General features: G+C 45.2%; 2 non-coding genes and 1 pseudogene across 2 annotated transcripts; all 3 read left to right on the top strand.

The window, feature by feature from the left end:
- Positions 1-703: 703 nt before the first annotated feature.
- Positions 704-822, top strand: LOC147219896 (5S ribosomal RNA). The gene has a single exon (XR_015108416.1). It is a non-coding gene; the product is annotated as a 5S ribosomal RNA (ribosomal RNA).
- A 1,380-nt stretch (positions 823-2,202) lies between these two features.
- Positions 2,203-2,311, top strand: LOC147219895 (5S ribosomal RNA; annotated as a pseudogene).
- Positions 2,312-3,688: 1,377 nt separating this feature from the next.
- LOC147219894 (5S ribosomal RNA) lies at positions 3,689-3,807 on the top strand. Its single transcript, XR_015108312.1, has one exon. It is a non-coding gene; the product is annotated as a 5S ribosomal RNA (ribosomal RNA).
- Positions 3,808-13,241: the final 9,434 nt, after the last annotated feature.

Here is a 13,241-nt window from a genome sequence, read left to right as displayed (position 1 = left end):
GGAGGTCTTATCTTATCTTATCTTGACCTCCACCTGTTTTCTGCTCTCACTACAGATCACAACGGCATCTGCAAAGGTCACAGTCCGTGGAGATTCACGTCTACCTTCATCCGTCACCGTTGCGAACAAGAAGGGGCTCAGGGCCTATCCCCAACAGAGTCCCGCTTCCACCTTGAACTTCTCTGGTCCCGTCTTACAGCACACCGCACAACTGTCTCCCAGCTAGCATACATGTCCTGCACCAGTGCAACACACTTCTCTGCCGCTCCAGACTTCCTCATAGGATACCAGAGCTCCTCTCTTGGCAACCTGTCGTATGACTTTTCAAGGTGTACAAAAAGGCAATGCGGCTCCCACCGGCCTTCTCTGTACTTCTCTATGAGCATTCTCGGCGCAAATACTGCATCGGTAGTACTCTTCCTTTTTCCATGTGTATTTTATTTAATTTTCTCTTTCTCTTGTCATTAACTGTCCCGCCGTGCATTTGAGTCCTGGTATGGCCTTTGCTAGCTCCCTCTTTACCTTAGGCTGCAGCCTAAGGTAAAGTGTGTCTGATGATTTTTGGTTATAGTAACCTTGGTTGCCACTGGCTGTAATCATAGAAACGCAATAGAAGGAGCTCCTGACAGATCTGGAAATGACTGGAGGTGGAAAAGACGGGGGACGGCTGCTTATAAAATGCTCTTCCGCGTAGCCTAGTCTCGTTTACGGCCATACCACCCTGAACACGCCCGATCTCGTCTGATCTCGGAAGCCAAGCAGGGTCGGGCCTGGTTAGTACTTGGATGGGAGACCGCCTGGGAATACCAGGTGCTGTAAGCTTTTTCATGTTCGTTCCCTCTGTCAAAAGCAGGGGGTGCTGTCTCTCAAGAGCGCCAACATTTCACACACGGACACACGCCGCTCATTCCCTTGTGTCTGTCCCACCGGAGTCACCGTGAAGCCCGGCGCGACACGCGCTCAGTCATAGTTCCCCGCCTTACCTTTCGGGTCACTTTCCGTTGTCTCGCCGCCTCCGTCCGTCGCTCGCCGCCGTTCTTGTCATCCCCGTACAGTATTTCTCCATGTGTGCTGAATTTCTTTTTCTCTCGTTTATACCTGTCGCTGTTGAATAATCCAACCGCTGATCTCCATACCGCTGGCTCTCCTAGGCACTTCCAGGACTCCACATGTACGGTACGTCATCAGGACCCCCTGCCTTTGAACTCCTCCTCCTCTTCGATGCCCTCCTCGCTTCTTTTTACACTCGTTTCTGCTCCTTTTGCGATCGCCAGTAATCAGCGCTTCTACCCTTGGCTCTCTTTCATTTTTCCCCATTCATTCATCATATTCCTAGGAGTCTGGTTGTTGAAGTCCTGGGTTTACTTTGATGCTTCGGCGTCCTGTCGGAGGGCCGTGTACCACGTGACCGGGCAGATGCGGAAGATTTATCAGCCATGTTGTTTTTTTTAAAGCAGGAACATCAGCCTCCACCGGGACCTCCGTGTCCGGGACGAGACGGAGGTCTTATCTTATCTTATCTTGACCTCCACCTGTTTTCTGCTCTCACTACAGATCACAACGGCATCTGCAAAGGTCACAGTCCGTGGAGATTCACGTCTACCTTCATCCGTCACCGTTGCGAACAAGAAGGGGCTCAGGGCCTATCCCCAACAGAGTCCCGCTTCCACCTTGAACTTCTCTGGTCCCGTCTTACAGCACACCGCACAACTGTCTCCCAGCTAGCATACATGTCCTGCACCAGTGCAACACACTTCTCTGCCGCTCCAGACTTCCTCATAGGATACCAGAGCTCCTCTCTTGGCAACCTGTCGTATGACTTTTCAAGGTGTACAAAAAGGCAATGCGGCTCCCACCGGCCTTCTCTGTACCTCTCTATGAGCATTCTCGGCGCAAATACTGCATCGGTAGTACTCTTCCTTTTTCCATGTGTATTTTATTTAATTTTCTCTTTCTCTTGTCATTAACTGTCCCGCCGTGCATTTGAGTCCTGGTATGGCCTTTGCTAGCTCCCTCTTTACCTTAGGCTGCAGCCTAAGGTAAAGTGTGTCTGATGATTTTTGGTTATAGTAACCTTGGTTGCCACTGGCTGTAATCATAGAAACGCAATAGAAGGAGCTCCTGACAGATCTGGAAATGACTGGAGGTGGAAAAGACGGGGGACGGCTGCTTATAAAATGCTCTTCCGCGTAGCCTAGTCTCGTTTACGGCCATACCACCCTGAACACGCCCGATCTCGGAAGCCAAGCAGGGTCGGGCCTGGTTAGTACTTGGATGGGAGACCGCCTGGGAATACCAGGTGCCGTAAGCTTTTTCATGTTCGTTCCCTCTGTCAAAAGCAGGGGGTGCTGTCTCTCAAGAGCGCCAACATTTCACACACGGACACACACCGCTCATTCCCTTGTGTCTGTCCCACCGGAGTCACCGTGAAGCCCGGCGCGACACGCGCTCAGTCATAGTTCCCCGCCTTACCTTTCGGGTCACTTTCCGTTGTCTCGCCGCCTCCGTCCGTCGCTCGCCGCCGTTCTTGTCATCCCCGTACAGTATTTCTCAATGTGTGCTGAATTTCTTTTTCTCTCGTTTATACCTGTCGCTGTTGAATAATCCAACCGCTGATCTCCATACCGCTGGCTCTCCTAGGCACTTCCAGGACTCCACATGTACGGTACGTCATCAGGACCCCCTGCCTTTGAACTCCTCCTCTTCAATGCCCTCCTCGCTTCTTTTTACACTCGTTTCTGCTCCTTTTGCGATCGCCAGTAATCAGCGCTTCTACCCTTGGCTCTCTTTCATTTTTCCCCATTCATTCATCATATTCCGAGGAGTCTGGTTGTTGAAGTCCTGGGTTTACTTTGATGCTTCGGCGTCCTGTCGGAGGGCCGTGTACCACGTGACCGGGCAGATGCGGAAGATGCATCAGCCATGTTGTTTTTTTTAAAGCAGGAACATCAGCCTCCACCGGGACCTCCGTGTCCGGGACGAGACGGAGGTCTTATCTTATCTTATCTTGACCTCCACCTGTTTTCTGCTCTCACTACAGATCACAACGGCATCTGCAAAGGTCACAGTCCGTGGAGATTCACGTCTACCTTCATCCGTCACCGTTGCGAACAAGAAGGGGCTCAGGGCCTATCCCCAACAGAGTCCCGCTTCCACCTTGAACTTCTCTGGTCCCGTCTTACAGCACACCGCACAACTGTCTCCCAGCTAGCATACATGTCCTGCACCAGTGCAACACACTTCTCTGCCGCTCCAGACTTCCTCATAGGATACCAGAGCTCCTCTCTTGGCAACCTGTCGTATGACTTTTCAAGGTGTACAAAAAGGCAATGCGGCTCCCACCGGCCTTCTCTGTACTTCTCTATGAGCATTCTCGGCGCAAATACTGCATCGGTAGTACTCTTCCTTTTTCCATGTGTATTTTATTTAATTTTCTCTTTCTCTTGTCATTAACTGTCCCGCCGTGTATTTGAGTCCTGGTATGGCCTTTGCTAGCTCCCTCTTTACCTTAGGCTGCAGCCTAAGGTGCAGTGTGTCTGATGATTTTTGGTTATAGTAACCTTGGGTGCCACTGGCTGTAATCATGGAAACGCAATAGAAGGAGCTCCTGACAGATCTGGAAATGACTGGAGGTGGAAAAGACGGAGGACGGCTGCTTATAAAATGCCCTTCCGCGTAGGCTAGTCTCGTTTACGGCCATACCACCCTGAACACGCCCGATCTCGTCTGATCTCGGAAGCCAAGCAGGGTCGGGCCTGGTTAGTACTTGGATGGGAGACCGCCTGGGAATACCAGGTGCCGTAAGCTTTTTCATGTTCGTTCCCTCTGTCAAAAGCAGGGGGTGCTGTCTCTCAAGAGCGCCAACATTTCACACACGGACACACACCGCTCATTCCCTTGTGTCTGTCCCACCGGAGTCACCGTGAAGCCCGGCGCGACACGCGCTCAGTCATAGTTCCCCGCCTTACCTTTCGGGTCACTTTCCGTTGTCTCGCCGCCTCCGTCCGTCGCTCGCCGCCGTTCTTGTCATCCCCGTACAGTATTTCTCCATGTGTGCTGAATTTCTTTTTCTCTCGTTTATACCTGTCGCTGTTGAATAATCCAACCGCTGATCTCCATACCGCTGGCTCTCCTAGGCACTTCCAGGACTCCACATGTACGGTACGTCATCAGGACCCCCTGCCTTTGAACTCCTCCTCCTCTTCGATGCCCTCCTCGCTTCTTTTTACACTCGTTTCTGCTCCTTTTGCGATCGCCAGTAATCAGCGCTTCTACCCTTGGCTCTTTCATTTTTCCCCATTCATTCATCATATTCCTAGGAGTCTGGTTGTTGAAGTCCTGGGTTTACTTTGATGCTTCGGCGTCCTGTCGGAGGGCCGTGTACCACGTGACCGGGCAGATGCGGAAGATGCATCAGCCATGTTGATTTTTTTAAAGCAGGAACATCAGCCTCCACCGGGACCTCCGTGTCCGGGACGAGACGGAGGTCTTATCTTATCTTATCTTGACCTCCACCTGTTTTCTGCTCTCACTACAGATCACAACGGCATCTGCAAAGGTCACAGTCCGTGGAGATTCACGTCTACCTTCATCCGTCACCGTTGCGAACAAGAAGGGGCTCAGGGCCTATCCCCAACAGAGTCCCGCTTCCACCTTGAACTTCTCTGGTCCCGTCTTACAGCACACCGCACAACTGTCTCCCAGCTAGCATACATGTCCTGCACCAGTGCAACACACTTCTCTGCCGCTCCAGACTTCCTCATAGGATACCAGAGCTCCTCTCTTGGCAACCTGTCGTATGACTTTTCAAGGTGTACAAAAAGGCAATGGGGCTCCCACCGGCCTTCTCTGTACTTCTCTATGAGCATTCTCGGCGCAAATACTGCATCGGTAGTACTCTTCCTTTTTCCATGTGTATTTTATTTAATTTTCTCTTTCTCTTGTCATTAACTGTCCCGCCGTGCATTTGAGTCCTGGTATGGCCTTTGATAGCTCCCTCTTTACCTTAGGCTTTAGCCTTAGGCTGTAGCCTAAGGTAAAGAGTGTCTGATGATTTTTGGTTAGAGCAGTGTAGCACCCAACCTCTTAGTTAATGCAGTGATAGTACAATGGTTTGGGCCCTGGGAACGTTACTTCGATGAAATTTTCAATGGTAAACAGGAGAAACAATAATACCTATTTTTTGATAACTTAAACTTATTTATGCTGTTTGATTATAGCGGTGCCTCCATCTCCTAAGGATAAAATATGAATTAAGACAAACACAGATCTCTTTAAGTACAAAGTTGAAGTTTAGTTTCACAAAATTAAAAGAAAGAAAAATGAAATGAAATTGGTAGTGCGTTCATTTGAGATTTTGTCGCTTTGCAACTACATAAACATATTCAAAAACCATGTACATCCCTTCAAGTTCAGTCCAGTTCAAAAACCATAACCTTAAAGTCCTTTTTGTTTTTCTCAGAAAGTTCAATCGTGGCAGGCCTGATTCGATGCTCGGGATCGTTGGACCAGAAAAACAGAAAATGTCCGTTTCACTTGTTCACAAGCCCCAAAATAAAATGCATGTGCTTTGATGTACTCACTAATTCTTTTGGCGTTGAAGCAATGGATAGTCAAATGTTGTCCATCACCATGCGATTCCCTCTCGGCAAACGGGTTAGCAATGACTTGGCATCACGGCATCACGAAGTGCACTCGGTGAAACTCATCGGTTAAGCCTCAGCAGAAACGTCCAGAGAATTCCTCTCGGTCCACTGAGCATCAAAGGTCTCCAATTCCAAGCTCATATACTTTACATACAGAGTATGAAATTAACTCGCGGTAAAATGCTAACAATGCTAACGCTCGATTAGCATCGCATATGTGCACTTAAACATATCGTCTAAGCATAAAAATCATATACATCGAGTACTCACTCATCACAGGGTTAAATAGTCGAAAACAGCAACGTAGACTCTGCATCCACAATGTTTTATGACCATTCTCCTTTCAGCTTAGCTTCACAAACTTCCCTCGGCAAACGCAGCAGTCGAATGCCTCGCGCCTAGATGTTCTATTGCCTTCCTCATTCAGATCCCGCCATCACGCATGGGATTGGACACTAAGTGTACATCAACCAATACAATTCAAGAAAATACCATAATGACACTTAACAAGTTCGGATGCAAACAAAAGCACATGTTGAGCTGTACGTTTCACACAAGCTTGTGGCGATTAAAAGCACGATTCCCAAATAAATGACAAAAACCTTAGATAAGATTAAACCTTGTTTTTAACCATTTATGAACACATTTTAAACATGAAATATTAAATGTTTTACAGCCATTTCAGTCTTAATTAATTTTACTTAAATGTTAAAACATCTTTACATTTTAGCCTGTATGGTCTGTAATGAAATTTTAGACGGGCTACATCCTCCCCCTTCTAAAAGGTGTAGATGTCCTCATCTAACTGTACTGTTTAGACTTAGATCTGTAGGGGCATGTTTTAGGATGTTTCACAAGATCAGGGTTTCCTCTGGCACTGAGGTTCAAGTGAATGACCATGCCCCGGTGCACAATAGTCACAGGTTCCCCAGCTTGAGTTCCAGGTTTATCATAGGTCAAGCGGATCACTGGTTTTACTTCACGCATTGACTTTCTGCTTCTAGGGCTGGTTTGAGTTCTCAACTCCACATCAGTGTCTTCAGCTGTATCATTAGTATCTGCTTCCTTGTTGGAGGACTGATATTCCTCTTCCTGTGAACTGACAGAATGTACTTTCTCCACCTCCGGTTCACTCTCAGATGAGGGGAAATTTTCAAAGGGAGTATGCTCTGGGGTGGTTCGGTCTGGTATGGACAGTGGTTTCCTGACCTTATCATAGGTTGGGCACTCGTAGACACACTCATACTCAGATTCAGAGTTTGAAGAGATGTCAGATGTCTGATCATTTTGGTGATGTGTTTGATGTCTTAGAGTATGTTGTCTCCTGGTAACTGGTGTTCTGACTCTTTTAGTTTGTTCAGAATTATCGGGAATCCTGACAAGATAACCAATTTGTAGAAGGTGGTCTCTGTGTAGAGTTTTGACACTTCCAGTTCCTTGTTCGGGTTTGACTCTGTCTACAGGTAAGTTGGAAAACTTTTTAATCACAATATAGGGTGTGGATTTCCATCTATCTTGTAGTTTGTTTCCCAGTTACGCCAACATTTCTTATGAGGACTCTTCTTGTAGAGGTTGGTCTCTTACTCATTGATCATAACAGGTTTTGTTTCTCAGATGGCTCTTGGTTGCACACTCTGCAGCTAAATGGTAAGCTTTTTGGAGTTCTTTTCTCATTTTGTCCACATACTGTAGGTGAGACGTCTCTGAATTACCGTCGAGAGCTGTACCAAAACAGAGGTCAACAGGCAATCTGGCATTGCGCGCGAACATTAAGTAGTATGGGGAATATCCAGTGGACTAATTTTTAGTGCAATTATACGCATGTACTAACTGACTGATATGTTGACTCCAGTTTTGTTTCTGCACATTTTCAAGAGTTCCAAGCATTGAGAGAAGTGTTCTGTTGAAATGTTCTGGTTGAGCATCACCTTGCGGATGATAAGGTGAGGTGTGCGACTTTCTTACTCCAAGCATGGATAAGAGTTTTTTTATGAGGCGGCTTTCAAAATCTCTACCTTGGTCTGAATGTATTCTAGCGGGTAGTCCATAATGAACAAAGTACTTTCCCACAATACTTTGGCAACGGTAACTGACTTTTGGTCCTTTGTAGGAAATGCCTGAGCATACCTTGTATAACAGACCTGGGCATTGTATGGCCCGGGCCACATACCTTTGGTTGACTCTGACCGCCAGTGTAAGGTTAATTGGAAATTACAAAATAAACATACTTTCCAATTTCACCTCATTCATGGGCTAAAGCTGCACTGCTTTTATTCTGAAGTTGTTGTTTTTTTTCTTAATTCACGCACATAATGACGTAATGCGAATATCAAGACATGCGCGCGATTGAATCACAAGAAGGCAATTTTCGCCCTCAAAAATATCCGCTCAGGCTAAAAAGAGAAAGGTAGATGCCAAATGTAGGATTTTCAACAAAAATTGGACAGCTAAGTATTTATTTACTGAAGTTGGAGGTAAAGCTGTGTGTTTAGTTTGCGGGGAGCAGATCGTCGTGTTTAAGGACTACAATTTGAGTCGGCATTACCAGACGAAACATGCAGAGAAATATAAAAACCTGACTGATGACGAAAGAACGCGGACATTGGAAGCTTTGCTAGCCAAGCTGCAAACGCAGCAAGGCTTTTTTACCAAGCTTCATACATCCAGGGATGCAGCAACCAAGACCAGCTTCGTGATATCCCACAAAATAGCCAAAAACAGCAAGCCATTCGCAGAGGGGGAGTTTGTGAAAGAGTGCTTGGTAGACTCTGCAGCACTAATATGCCCTGAAAAAAAGCGGCATTTGAGCAAGTCCCGCTGTCCAGGCGAACCGTGACGAGAAGGATCGAGGACATTGCGGGGAATCTGGAGCTACAGCTGCAACGTGAAGTGCCAAGTTTTGACGTTTTCTCCTTGGCTTTGGACGAGAGTTGTGATGTCCGCGACACAGCCCAGCTACTCGTATTTGTCCGTGGGATAGCGCCGGACTTCAAGATTACGGAGGAGCTGGCAGCAATGCGGTCGTTAAAAGGGATGACGACAGGGAGCGATCTCTTCACTGAGGTAAATGCTTGTATGGACACGTTGGGACTGAAATGGGACAGACTGGCAGGTGTCACCAAGGACGGTTGTCCAAATCTTACAGGGAAAAATGTCGGACTTTTAAAACGCTTGCAGGATAAAGTGACTGAAATTGACCCTGATCAGAAATTGGTATTTTTACATTGCATTTTACACCAACATGTGTTGTGCACATCAGTGCTAAAAATTAACCATGTTATCGATGTTGTTACTATAATAGTTAACTTCATCAGGGCGCGGGCACTGAATCACAGACAGTTTATAACACTTCTGGAGGAGCATGAGAGTGAGCACAGTGACATTGGCTACCACACTTCTGTGAGATGGCTCAGCCTGGGCAAAGTGCTAAAAAGAGTCTGGGATCTGAAAACAGAAATCCAGGAGTTTTGTGAGACAAAAGGCAAAGCCATCCCAGAGCTTGCAGATGAGGACAGTATGGCAGATTTTGCATTTGCTGTTGACGTGACTGCACTGATGAATGAACTGAACACCAAGCTGCAAGGCAAGGGCCTTTTTGTGCATGAAATGCACAGCCTGGTGAAGGCTTTCATGAGAAAGATACAGTTGCTTTCAAGACAACAGGAGAGCAACACTCTCACTCACATGCTGACCCTGAAAGAAGTCACACCACCAGCTGATAACCTCTGCAGGTACTCATCCATGTGGGGAGCATTGTATGGTCAGTTTTCAAGGTGATTTGAGGATCTTACAGCAATGGAGGATGACATGCACATGATTTCTTCTCCCTTTACCTTCCGTGTGGATGATGCACCCAGTGATTTTCAGCTGGAACTCATTGACCTGCAGTCTGATGTAGTACTGGCAGAGCACTTTAAGTCAGGATCTCTGCTGGATTTCTACTCTTCTCTCAAGGAGGAGAACTTTCCAAACATTAGGAGACATGCTCAGAAGATGTTTGTTCTCTTTGGCTCTACCTACATTTGTGAACAAACATTTTCAATGATGAGGTTTACAAAATCCAGGTATAGATCCTCTCACTGATGATCATCTGTCAGCTGTGCTTCACATCTCCACTTCAGACATTCAACCTGACTTCGATGCACTCGTTAAAGCCCAGCAGAGATTAGATTTCTCTCACTGAACAAGAAAGAAGAACTTTAAAACACCAAATGAGGTAGCTAGACCACAAATGTAGGCATGTTAAGGCATCAGATAACAGTGAACTGGGACACTTTTTCTCAAAATCACAGTTCAGTGACAGTCAATATGGAACTCAAAATGTGTTTTGAAGTGAATGTGACTGAAAATGTTCACTAATATGAGTCACAAATAGTAAAAAATATTTAAATTTTGTCTACCATTGTGCTGAGAAATTTGAATGAATAAATTTTTGTAAGGCAACCTCATTTTTTCATTGCTTAACTTTAACATATACTCTTGCAAGCTTGTCAAAACAGTGCTATTTACTGCTTTTTATAAAGAAATACAATCAATATTATGCAGAATTGAGTTCAGCCTTTAGGCCCGGCCCTCCACAATATTTTATGTTTCTTATGTGGCCCCATGGAAAAAATAATTGCCCACCCCTGGCCTAATGGGTTGTATGCCATGAGTCATGTTATGCTGTGGTATAAAAGTCATGGCGCATCTTCATCGGGCCAAATTGCATGTGCCACACCAGTGTTGGGGCAGATACAGAAATGCTCATCTGCCACAAATCCATACATGTGTTTTTGGGCATGGAGAACCGTATTTATGTGGGAATGCGAAAATCCTCCATGGCGGAATACCAAATTTGGTGAGGTTTGTTTCAATACCCAATAATGGCTTGAGGGCAGTCAGATTCATGGCGCACGCATCCATTCCCCACTTTCCAACCTCACATATACTATTACTATAGGAGTCATAAGTTTTCCTAACTAGTCTATCCCTTTCCATATTTAGCACAGTGTCACACTTAAGTTGGCCCAGATAATGATCCTTTTTACCACACTGTCGTTTCATGCAAAATGGTGGTGTCTTTTTCATTTTAATTAGAATGAATCCCTAAATGACAGTTCTGTTGGTTGCCATAGAATAATTAGCTGGCAATCGCCAATTTGATGGATTGTAAGGCAAAAAGGGAAGGACTGAGGTATTTGTTATATTCTGAAAAATTCAAAATCTCTGATTCAGTCCTTGGGAATACACCCATATTATGGACAATGTTTCACTTTCATTAATTGGATGAGGTTGTATAGACGGGTTAGGAGACACTGATATTGGCATTACAGTACAAACATAGCATCAGTTTGGTCTCCTGCTGTTATATTTATCAATCGCCACCAGAGACTGTCACAGTGTGGAGCATTGTTCTCATTTCATAGTTCTTTATAAGTTTGAGATAGGCCCTTCTTTACTCATCAGACTTGCCATTGTTTGTCTCTGCCTTCTCCTGCTGGGTTGGGTGCTCCTGTTTTGGAGGGCTCATCCTGGATCCTTCCAACCTAAACGGTTAGGGACCTGGTGGTTTCTTCACTAATGCAGCCGATGCCTTGAGACGAGTAAGACGATCCTTCTTACTCCCCTTTGTAGTCAGCCTTCCCCTCTAGCCAGTGTTAGTAGGATCAACAGGGAGTACCTTACAGTGTGATTATGAATCCAAGTGGATCGTTCCGCAGTTTTCACTGCAGTCGGCGTGGTCAGAAGTACTTGGAATGGTCCTTCCCAGCGTGCTGAACTCCAACAGCTTCTCTTTATGACTTTCACGAAGATCCAATCACCAACTTGGACCTTCACCTGTGGAGCAGATTGAGATTCAGGCAGATCATTTGCGTCTGTTACGTCTCATTGCCTTAGTGTATTTCTAATGTATTCCACTAAATTTCTTCTGTGTGGGCCTTCTCTAGATCTGGATGTGTCATCGGTAACCTGAATGGTCCACCATGTATTATCTATAATGGTGTCAAACCATTCACTGTGGTAACTATGTGCATATACATTTTTACCATATATATGCACTCTCGCCATGTCTTTCCTGTATGTTCCATACATTTTCTTAGTCTGTTTTTTACTGTTTCATTTGTTCTTTCCACTAACCCTGCAGTCTGTGGATGATAAGAACAATGTCTCTTTAAGTCAATGTCCATAACTTGACCCATTGTGTACAACTTCATTTATTCTCTGCAGTATGCCATGGGTTGGCAGAATATATTTACAGATAGGTTTAACTACAGCTTCTGCATCAGCTTTTGTAGTGGTTGTGTTGCACACGTGAATGATGATGATTCAGTGTGTAGGTTTTGCGGGTTTTGTTGTCGGCTGTAACACAGACATTAGCCACATTACTGACGTCCAACACAGCACTGAACTAATGCTGTGACGGCGTCTCGGCAAACTAATCACAGTTGGTTTCACGCCATCCTGTGGTGGAATGTGGTACTACATACTTACGAACAGTGAGTGAGAGGAAAGGAGCAAGTTGCTAACTCAGGAAATAAAATACATTAAATTTAAAAAAAAGAGAGGGGGATGTCTGGTCTTTGCGCCGTCATCGTTGCAATTTCCACCCATTTGCTGTGGCTGTCAATCATTACCAAACAATATCTATATTTTCCTACAGAATTGAATTCAATAAAATCCATGTCCATCACTTCTAAAGGATATTGTGGATCTGGAAACCTTCCTTTCTTTGGTCTTAGTTTCCTTGAGTATTATTTTTAAAGCATGTTATACATTGTGCACACGATTTTTTTTAAGTAGGAATTTAGGATAATGGTATAGAAGTGTTTTGACGTAAGTACCTCCATCCCTCCTGTTGACACATGGCAAGGCCCATGGGTCATTTTCATTTATCATCAAAATTCCATTGAAGTCTGTTGCTCCTCTCTTGAGCCAGGATTGTCTTTCAGCAGCTGACGCATTCTCCTGAGCATCTTTTAGTACATCATTGTCAATTAATGATGGTGTGGTAGATAGTTTTTCAGCATGCATGCTGTATTTTTGTTTTTCTGTTTCCTTTGCTATTTTGTCAGCAAGGGCATTTCCTTTGTAAAATCATCTGTTCCTGAGTGATGTGCTCTACGTTTTACTACTGCTAATTTTCGTGGGAGCAGTATAACTTCTAGTAGTTTTGTTAAGAGTGCTGCGTGTGTCACTGTTTTTCCTGTAGTCGTCACCATGCCTCGCTGTTGCCACATTTTTGCAAATACAAAGAGTGTGGAATAGGCATATTGGCAATCAGTGTAAATTGTTACATCAATCCCTTCTGCTACTTGGCAGGCTTCTATCAATGCTATAATTTCAGCTGCTTGGGCTGATAGTGATGTTGGTAACGCCCTTGAAGTTATGACCTGGTTCGGGAGTTCTACCACAGCACAGCCTGTGTGTGTGACTCCTCTGTCATCTTTAAAAGATGATCCATCTACAAACCACACACAACCATTATGTAGTGGTGTGTCTTGCAAATCTGGTCTTGGTAGAACTACTTGTTATGTTTCTGTTATGCAATCATGAGGTGTGCCATCTATTGGTAAAGGTAAAAATGTAGCTGGATTGAGTTGAGTACATTGTTTG

The sequence above is a fragment of the Fistularia commersonii genome, chromosome 24 (assembly GCF_037954325.1).
Source record: "Fistularia commersonii isolate RoL2024-O1a breed Wild chromosome 24, RoL_Fcom_v1.0, whole genome shotgun sequence".
Classification (NCBI taxonomy): domain Eukaryota; kingdom Metazoa; phylum Chordata; class Actinopteri; order Syngnathiformes; family Fistulariidae; genus Fistularia; species Fistularia commersonii.
Note: the sequence above shows the minus strand (reverse complement) of the source record. Positions and strands in the feature narration are given on the sequence as shown.